Source organism: Herpailurus yagouaroundi, unplaced genomic scaffold, assembly GCF_014898765.1.
Source record: "Herpailurus yagouaroundi ecotype Mexico unplaced genomic scaffold, PumYag 164, whole genome shotgun sequence".
Taxonomy (NCBI): domain Eukaryota; kingdom Metazoa; phylum Chordata; class Mammalia; order Carnivora; family Felidae; genus Herpailurus; species Herpailurus yagouaroundi.
In genome coordinates, this window is record NW_024412405.1 from 10,231,298 (window position 1) to 10,241,405 (window position 10,108).

The 10,108-nt window shown below is 38.7% G+C and overlaps 1 protein-coding gene across 5 annotated transcripts in view; it reads left to right on the top strand.

Annotated features, from left to right (window-relative positions):
- FGF14 (fibroblast growth factor 14) overlaps positions 1-10,108 on the top strand; it is a 617,422-nt gene that overhangs the window by 462,671 nt on the left and 144,643 nt on the right. Inside the window, exon 1 of one of the 5 annotated variants that reach the window (XM_040487125.1) lies at positions 4,016-4,127. The exons of the other annotated variants lie outside the window; for them this stretch is intronic. The gene's annotated coding sequence lies outside the window, so the exon portion shown is untranslated. Of the gene's footprint in view, positions 1-4,015; positions 4,128-10,108 lie in introns of those variants that run through there. 5 annotated transcript variants of the gene reach the window in all.

Sequence of the window (10,108 nt, forward strand, 5' to 3'; positions counted from 1 at the left end):
ATTTTATAGCTAAACCACAAATACCTCAGCATATGAATTCTCCTATTATGGTCTCATTGTTCGTCATGACCAGAGCCATAGGAGAAAGGATTCTCCTAATTCATAGTGTTGATGTGCTATGAATATGGCACAACATCGTACCATTTTGGATAAAACATGCAGAGATACACACATATGTCTGCCTGTGTGCACCCACATACACACATGAAAAAAAAAAAACTTTCCTCAAGCTGTGTTAAAAGATCTGACTTCATTTCTCATCCCTTTCTCTACTTCAATGTGGATTTTTTTTGCATTCATATGTCTCTCTGGTGAGGCATTAGTATCTTCTTGCTGGAATTTTTTGTTGCCTCTCAGCTAACCTATTTTTCTCCATGGTGGAGTCACATTATGAGAAAAATCTGACAGAACCCAAAGTTTGTGAATAGGGTCTGTACAGATTTAAGGAATGATGTAATGCCTGGAGAGTGATGCTAGATAAGCAGAGGCGAAATGCATAGGACATTGAAAATGAAAAGGGAACTCTACAATGTAGGTAAGTATGAAAAGAAAAGATTCAACACCTTAGTGTGAGTGATAGGTTTAAATTTTGCATTGGGTGTGGAGGGAGGATTGATTTAGAAAATAGAAGGCAAAATATGTAGATGAGACTGACCTGGTGACATGAACTCAAAATGATAAAAATGTTCAGAGGACATTATTTTTCTGTCTCAATAGCAGACAAGTGTTTTCTGGAGGCAAGCATCCTTTGCAAATGTGTATGGATACCCTTGGAAACAGAGCAGTATATGGGGGTATGAGAAACCATAAGTATATCTTTGTGCAATATCAATTTTAGCTGTGGTAAGTATTTTAAAATATTTTATATCAAATTAAAATTTAGAATAAAAATTTCAAAATTCAAATTTTAACGAATTTGTGTAGAATCAAGATTCCAAAGGAACTCCTACTAATGAGGTGCTATTTGAGACGATATCCCACAGACTCACCAGTAAACATGATTACTTACTTTCCTCTACCACTGAAAGTACTTAATATTTGAGAATCACTGGAGAATTCGTGGTGTAAAATATGCCTAGGCACCTTAGATAATTCTCACAGATCCCTCCCTTTACTTTTTGGCCTTTTGACTATCAAACATCAGATGTTGCCCTTTCTAATTCCCAATACAAAGTATAGAAAGTTGCTTCTTTGCATATTGATGCATTCTTACCTTCTACATTTTAATTTGCTGAAGTTACTTCTCTTGGACAACTGTGTTTGTACCTCAGTGCCCCTTCAAATGAGCATAATTATTTTTCATCTGCCTTTAAAAGGTTTCATATATTTGAATGGTTCTTTGCCTAATGTGAAAGAATGCATGATATTCATATCCAGGATAAGAACAAGCATTTGTACTATGAAAAACTAACTTTGAATGAATAAACAGGGGGAGAAAATAAAGGGGGAAGTAGAGAAGTGTATGAAGCCCTTCACCTGATGGAATTATGTACTGAAATTGATGACCTTCACTTTGTATTTCTAAAGGATTCAAGGCACTGGAAAGGAAAGCAAATTATCAGACCTCAAAAATCATTGAAAATCCAATGGCTTCTTTAAAAATATGACTTAATATACACTGGAAAAAATAAAATTATCCTTCAAAAGCAGTCATTAGAAGATTAATGGTGTGTAAAATCTCTGAAGTGTATACCCACATCAAATCTCTGACAAAAGGAAGTATGCATAGACCTTAATCTAAGGAAATCCAGAGATAGATATTAATATTAACTGAGTCTCTAACGTCAAAATATCAAAAGTGTATTTTAAAATATAATTCATTTTAAAGGTCTCAGATTTAGTGATTTGGAAAAAAATTATACGGTGGATAAATGAATATTCTTTATGAGGCCCTTAAATGGGAAAAAAATGTTTTGTCATCTCTTTTACTTTGTTGTCTTAGGTTACATTAGAAATTATATGTTTTTTCTTTTTCCAGAAGGGGGTCTCAATGACGCAAATGTGAATTGTGCCAAAAGGCAAGATTAAAAATGCAAATGTATTTGAGTCTTTGTGACTGCCGCCATTGTTACTGAGTAGAATCCCTCCTCGTCTTCCTTTTTTTTTTTTTTATCTTAAAGTGAAGGGAGAACTTACTAAATATCCAAAACCATTATAGGAAGTTTGAGAAGCTCAATTTCCCAACCAATACCCACTCTAAGTTAACTAATGGCAGCATCTGTCAACAGGTATATGGCAGGCCGTATAAAGTTATAAACAGCGTCTTGGCACAGGCAGTAAATGAGAGTTGACATTTCCTACTTGTAGCTTCAGACCACTAGCCTTGGGTGTGAGGCAGGACTTTCTGATCCTGCTTTCTTTTACTGCAGACAAAGATGGGTCTCAGTTCCTCTTAAAGTTGGGAGGTTCACTGCAGTAGTAGATAACCCCTAAGATACTGTCCACTGCAAGTGTTTTATAAACCAAGGGCCCATGAAGGTGGTGTTCCTTCAGCAGCAGTACTGGCTACAAGACAAAGTATTGTTACAATAACCACACAAAAGCAAATTTATTTTTTTTAATGTTTATTTATTTATTTTGAGAGAGAGGGAGAGAAAGAATCCTAAGCAGGCTCCACACAGTCAGCACAGAGCCCTACTCAGGGCTCAGTCTCATGACCAGTGGTACCATGACCTGAGCGGAAATCAGGAGTTGGATGCTCAACCAATGAGCCACCCAGGTGGCCCCCACACAAAAACAAATTTAAAGCTTTACTTTCTCATGCAACACAACTGTTTTCATTTTTTACATTCTCTGCCCTATTTGTACATTATTATTTTTATTTATTTATTTATTTTTGGGAGAGCACAAGCAGGGGTGGAGCAGAAAGAGGGGGACAGAGGATCTGAAGCAGGCTCTGTGCTGACAGACTGACAGCAGCAAGCCCAAACTCAAGAATCAGGAGAGAATGACCTGAGCCAAAATCAGATGCTGAGTCACCCAGGTGCCCCTATTTGTACATTATTTTAATCATAATGTGGATAAAGTCCACTCTTAGCTGGAGATAGTAAATCTCCATTGAGGATTTAATTAATTAATTAATCTTCCATTGAGGATTTAAAGGTGAAAGCACCTTTAAAATGCTGCAAGGCCATTCCAAATGCAAAGGAAACCAAAGACTGTGTTTATCAACACACTTCCTTAATTATTTTTCCATATCTCCACAAGGGAGAAAATGATTTTTAAAAGGGCAGGAAAGGTAGGGGGAGGCTGTGGTATTCAATGAAAGTGATATCACAAGCACAAAGAGCCTATGTATGGGATGCTTCAGGAGATCAAAGATGTAGTCCTTCCCCTTGAGATGCTAACGGTCTGGTGCAAGTATCATCACTTAGTATTACTACCGTAACAAATTAGCACAAATTCTGTGGCTTAAAACAACACAAATGTATTACATGATGATTCTGTAGGTTAGAATTCTGACCTGGGTCTCACAGGGCTAACATCCAGGTGTTGGTAGAGCTACATTCCTTTCTGGATGTTCTAGAGAAGGATCCATTTCTTTGCTTTTTCCAACATCTAGAGGCTATCTGGGTTCCTTGGCATATGGCCATTCCTCCAGCCTCAAAGTCCTCAACACTACATCTGTCTGATGATTATTCCATAGTCATATCGCCCTTTTACTTTTCTTACAAACACCCTTGTAATTACACTGGACCCACCTATATTATCCAGGGTAATCTCACTATGGTAAGGTTTTTAACTTAACCCTTCATGCAAAGGGCCTTCTGCCATATAAGGTAACATGTTCACAAGTTTCAGGGAATAGAATGTGGACATCTTTGGGGAACTGTTACGCTGTCAGTCAGAGCAAGACAATCCCACGGACAGGTAGGCAAAATGCAACACTGTCAATGCAACACTGTTAATGCAACAATGTAATGTAACACTGGCCAATGCAGCACTTGGCCAAAAGGTATTGTGAGAGCATAAGGCGAGCTGACTGACGTCATGCGGCTCTGGGTGCAGGGGCCAGGAAACACCTGTGAAAGGACGTTCTGGATGGAGAGGTGATGACGGTGAACAGGAAACAGACATTGGAAAAGATGCAGAGGCCAGCTTTAAGCCGCAGGCAGCCAGTGCAGAAAGTAAGCCACTGTTAGAATTCATCCTATCATTTCTTCCTCCTCCACAGTTCTCACATCTGTGCATTTGTCACCGTCCTGCTGCTGCCATTTCAGAAAAAGGCCCTCCCACCTATGGCATGGTCCACAGGGATGGTATTTTAACTGCATGCCTCACATCCGACAGTCTAGTGACCAGAGCAATACTTTAAGCATCTCCATAGGATCTTGTCACTTGCCTGCTTTAATTTATTGAACTACATATTCTCAGAACAAAACTCATTTTTGGCATAATTAGCTACACCTCTCAGGATTTGGACACTTACCCACCATTTCAGCCTCAGTTCGTGATTTTGCTTCTTACTTCTTTAAAATAATGTGTGAGATTCATATAGCATCCTGTGACGTTGGTTGGCCAAGTACTTTTATGTCCACTTCACAGAGAGATTTGGGAGCCTATGACTTATGACTTCACCAGACAGGCAACAAATGGCTGAGCCCCCAGAGTTCTTCCCACTGCACTGTGGTCAGGCCAGTGCACTGTCAAACTGCAGATTTTGTTGTTGAAGATCTCAGGGATTCGAGGACAAAGTACCTCTTTGTTTTCTGCAAATTCATTTTCCCTTAAACCAGATAACACTGGGATTGGGGTAATTTGGGGGCATGTTCATGAGTCATAACAAGTTTAATCCCTTTTACTTCATGTGTTCAATGGCCCACGTAATTGCAAAGCATAGCACTTCCTCTCTGCTGTTAAGGGAATTATCAAGTTAAGAATGTCTTGATCTTAATTAGCTTTTACTAAGCCTATTCTGATGCCCAAATAATATATGTGGGTAAATGGTAAACAATTAGGGTGAGGACCACTTTCCTTTGTTTCTAAAACACTTTTTAAAGAATATACGAAGAGAACTGATATGGAAATCTTCATATCAAAAGTATTTCTGTAATACATGGTGCTTTTCCTTAGGGGTAAGTGATGAGTTTGAATAAGGATACATTTTTTTAAAAAGCAAATAAATCTAAAACAGAAGCTGTTTCTTTTGCATCTTTGTATTGACAGTTGAGATGTCCATTTCCTTCTTTGGCCTGCTCTGTAAACTCTAGATATCTTAAACCTTAGCCATTGATACAATTAACAATGACATTATAACTTCTATCAAATGATTGGATGACTTTTCTTTGTCTATGGCTCAGTCTCTACCTATGACATACACATTCTCATGCTCTTTGTTTACATGTAAAGCTCTCATCTGAATCTTCTCCCTCATCTCTCCTTTGCCTCCACCGGAAGTCTAGATCATAAGATTGCTCTGTGACTGGCATGGAATACATGAAAACTCTATAATTATTTACTACTACATCCAATAGCTTTGCAAACAGGGATCAAAACCTAGATTTACAAAGTACTATCTGAACATTGTCAAATTCCTTATCTGCTTAAGTCTCACATTATACATATGTATTTAAGTAAATAAAATTTGAGTGATAATAATTGATTTGTATGGTTTTCTAAGGATCATGTTAAGTAGTTAAGTAATGTTTATCCAATTCTGAGTATTGTGCTTGGCACATACTGAGTAATGACTAAATGATGGTTATCATTATTATTATAGTTACTACCATTACCATCACCACTACTATTCCCTGTCGGCAGATACGGAGCAGAACATGAGACTTGCCCTCTGTGTGGAAACACAGAGAGTGGGGAGGGACAAGGGTGCATCCTGGTATCTCTAAGCAGAAGGGAGCTTTCTGGAAAGAGGCAGCTCTGAAAAGTTCCTCTGGGATGATCTTATCTGAATGCAGAGACAGGGCACCATTTGGGGAGCATCTAGAATCACGTGACTTTTCATACTGCGGAGCAGAGGGATGGACAAGGGTATTGTGAGGGTCCAGGCATCAAGAGTATGGTGACTGGGGGGTAGGAGTCCTGTGGGGGGAAAAGGAGCAGAGGAGATGGTAGATGGTCTCTCTACGAACTACCTATCTTGCTGTATTATTGTTTCCAATTTCACCAAAGACTTGGATATTAGGTATTCCAATTTAAATTCCTATAACAGGAGCAATGACAATAAATGGTAGAAGATGGGGGAAATTTAACCCCATTTAATCTCTCCTAAATGCCAGCTATAGTTCTCAAATCTATATATACCTGATCTCATTAGTGGTCCTACTGTGATGGGTAGACGTGATCTCACTCATGTCCATGCAGGTGAGAAAATGGGCTTTGAAAGGTTAGGCACTTATCCAACTCACCAATCTGGAGAGAGGGTAACTGGCTCCACCTTTGCCCCAAATCCAGGCTTTACCCTCCACCCCAAATCCCATACTATCTGGAGTCAGTCCTGCAGACGTCTGAGCAGAGGGCTGTCGGCAGCACATGCGCCTTTCTGGCTGGATGTTTTGCTGTGTGTGGCATCACCAGGGTGGTTACAGGGTTCCCATTGATCTTGTCTGCTTTCATGAATGTACAGAGGCATAAATCCTCTTCTCCGCCTGGGAAACATTTTGTTCCGGCACGTAGGCTGTGTGGGAGTAGAGCATTGTTACAACCCATATTGTTATAAACCTATTTTATTCTGTCCTCTCTGAGATTTGAGGGTTCTTTTTTTAGTTCCAATTTTATTTAAAGCTTTGTCTTTCTGGGATGACCTTATGAACTACAGATCTCATTTTAATGGAGGGATTTAAATGAACAGCAGTCACCAAATGGCTCTCCCTGGTACACTGCAGAGCAAAGCAGACATAAAGCTTTCATAAAGGAGTCCGGAGAAGTTGGAATTAGTCTGTTTCACAAGATCAATGTTTTCTCAGGTGAGCAGGAAGTGATCTTTGCAAATGGAACTTCTTGGTATTCTACAGATGTGAGCTGGTGAGGACAGAAACGAGAACACCAAAACTTCCTCCCAAGAAAGGCTTGGATCTGCACATAAACACTTCTTACCTTGTTCAGGCTTTGGCATAAGTCAAGATTTATATCAGAAGTTAACTGGGAAAATAAGTAAATAATAAAAAAAAGAACTTAACTGTAACACTTTCACTATAGAGAAACTATGTTTTGTCTTGTATAAATAAATTGAGTTTTAAAACTCAACAAGGATGATTTCATAAAATATCCAAACCAAGGAAGGAAAGACTGTTTCTCACCTTGGAGGAAAAGAGACCATTTCATAATGGGATGTCCAGACAAGGCCTTAATACAGGGCAGTATTTTGACAGGTGCAGAGGCACTGGAGCTAGTTTGAATCTATGTGTGTATAATGAACATTTGGATGTGTAAGCATAAGAGCCCCACAAAGCAAGGGCACTTTCAAAGCCCAACACATGTCAGATTTAGAACCAATGCCATCTTGGGGCACCTGGGTGGCTCAGTCAGTCGAGCATCTGACTTTTGATTTGGCTCAGGTCATTTTCCAGGGTCATGGGATCGAACCCCATCTTGGGCTCTGTGCTGAGCATGGAGCCTGCTTGGAATTCTCTCTCTCTCTCTCTCTCTCTCTCTCTGAAAATAAGTAAATAAAACTTAAAAAAAAAGAACCAATGCCATCTCTTACTAACTGAACAATAATAGGCAAATGATGTATGTTCTCAGATCCAAGTTTTCTTCATATATAACGTGGGTAATACATGTTATACACTGTACCCCAAAAACTATGGGCTAAAGATTGAAATAGATAATGTGCATTCAAATTTCTAGGTCAGATAAGCATATAGTAAAGCTCTATTACCCTTTTATCTGATGAAACATCATTTTGACATTTTGCTTTTGATCAGTGTTTATGGTTTGTTTCCCAGCATGGAAATGGAGGAATTTCTCCAAGTGTGGTTTTGTAAATGTATTCAGTTTTGTGTCTTGTCTCTTTATTTCTGCATCCCATGATTAGATTTGGTCACATAGAATAATTTTATAATTTCTTTAAATATTAAGCTCTAGAAGATATATTACAGTCCTGATGTTGTGGCACAAAATTTACAGCAAATTCATTTCTTCAAATATTTTAGTACATGAATAAAGACAACAGCTATCCAGGGAGGTGAAAATTGCAGCTCAGATTTTTCTCATCTGTATTTACACTAAATCAATTATCATGATACTTAAACTCTGTTTTTAATTGATATTCCCTTTGAAGCTTTCTCACGATTGTACGTAAGTAGAAATATATCTTTTTAGAAGTATTTTGTTGTTGTCTTTCATCAGAAGGTTATCTCAAAAAGAATATGTGGCCTTTTAAAGTTGTCTGCTTCTGAGTTGATTAGGGAGATACTACAGCAATTTGTTTAGCTACAAGTATTTCAGAGAAATACTGATAAGAATTTAAGGCTTTTTTGTTGTTGCTTTTCTATTAATGATCTTATTACATAGCCTGTCTTCATGAAGCAAGAGCATTCTTGCTTAAAGTATTATTTAAATTAATCCCCTGCGGAAATGTCATTGGGAACAATCTTAAATGACCTAAAGACCCAAAGTCATAGCATTTAACAAAACCAGTCTTTAAATTTTATTACATGCGCGCACACGCACGCGTGCGCACACACACACACACACACACTGCTAACATTCTCTACAGCAAAGCTTAGAATTTTGAATTTGGAAATTTAGAAACAAACCAAATGCACTTCTCACATTACATTTTTAAAATTTATTTTACTGAGGATTCATTGTGTGTAGAGTAGTAGTCTATAGTTGAATATGTTCTCTAAAATGTCACAACATAGATCATTTCTCAATTAAGCAAAACCAGACACAACACCTTCTTATCTCTGCACTGTTTAATGTGCCAACTGTTCAGGTTGTGTTTCATATGTCCCAGAGCTGCCTGCAGACTGTGGTCACCCTGGTGTGCCATTATCCCAAAGTCCTCTAACCCCATCCTGTCCAACAACATGTCTTCAGAAATAATTTTCCCCAAGAGGATATTCCCATTACCTGGAAAACCCTTTTCTCAATCCACCTTCCACACCCTGGCCATCTGTGACTCTGTTCACACCTCATACTCTCTCCAAGGCCTTCCACTAACCACCTAGGCTAGAATAACCAGCCCTTAGTAGTTATGTCTATACCACACGTTTCAGTTCATTACAAAAGATGTCCCTCTTCTTTGGTTGGTGGTATTCTCTGAATGAACACTTAAGTCTTTTATTATTGTTGATCTGTTTTCTATCCTATCCAACTTGAAGACCACATAAAGTTGTAAATTCCTTAAAAAATAAAACACCTTCAAACCAAAATCCACTAGGATTTCAGGCTTTTGTATGGAGTTAGAATTGAAGGAGGAGTTTTAAATCTGCTTCCATACATCTGTGTTCAAGGACTGAACCAGGATTTAAAAATTAGTAAAAATGTTGGGATTTCTGTTCCCTAAGAAGTTATATTGTCAAAGAAAAGAGCAAATAACAGACATGAGCATGGACGTGGTTAAGTGGTGTTTCTGACTGTAGTGTTTTAAAGTTTTGCTTTTCCTTTTTTTTTTGCTTGTGCTATTTGTCATCTGAAACTAGCCTCACTGAGGCGTGACTGCAAACCTTCCAGATCTCGTTCTCCTTTGAGGCTTCAGCTACGCCAGCCTCTCTGGCTCTTCTCTAGGACACTGTGACTTTTTTCAGGGGCCCATTCCGGCTCAGTTACAGGTCAGAAAGGCTTTTGGGCAAAGAGGAACTTCACACACTGAAAGGAGCAGGGCTCCCTGAGTGGTGCCTTTCTCAGCATTGTTTTTCTCTTTTAGATGTTAAACATATGGATCCGATGCCAAAGCTACAAACCATAAATCCAATTTAAGCAAAAGACTTAAAATTGAGGCTTAGGACTTCAGTGTACATTCAGGAGGGGAGGGGTAGGGAGGGCAGGAGGATCAGATCCTCACCCAGCTGCCACTTCTCTTCCTCCTGCCTACACTGCACCCTGAAAATGTATCCAAATCATGGGACTGGTTATTGAGTAAACATGCTGTAACCATGAAACTATATTTGTGAACTAAAGTAAAAGTTAAAGAAACTTGAAATAC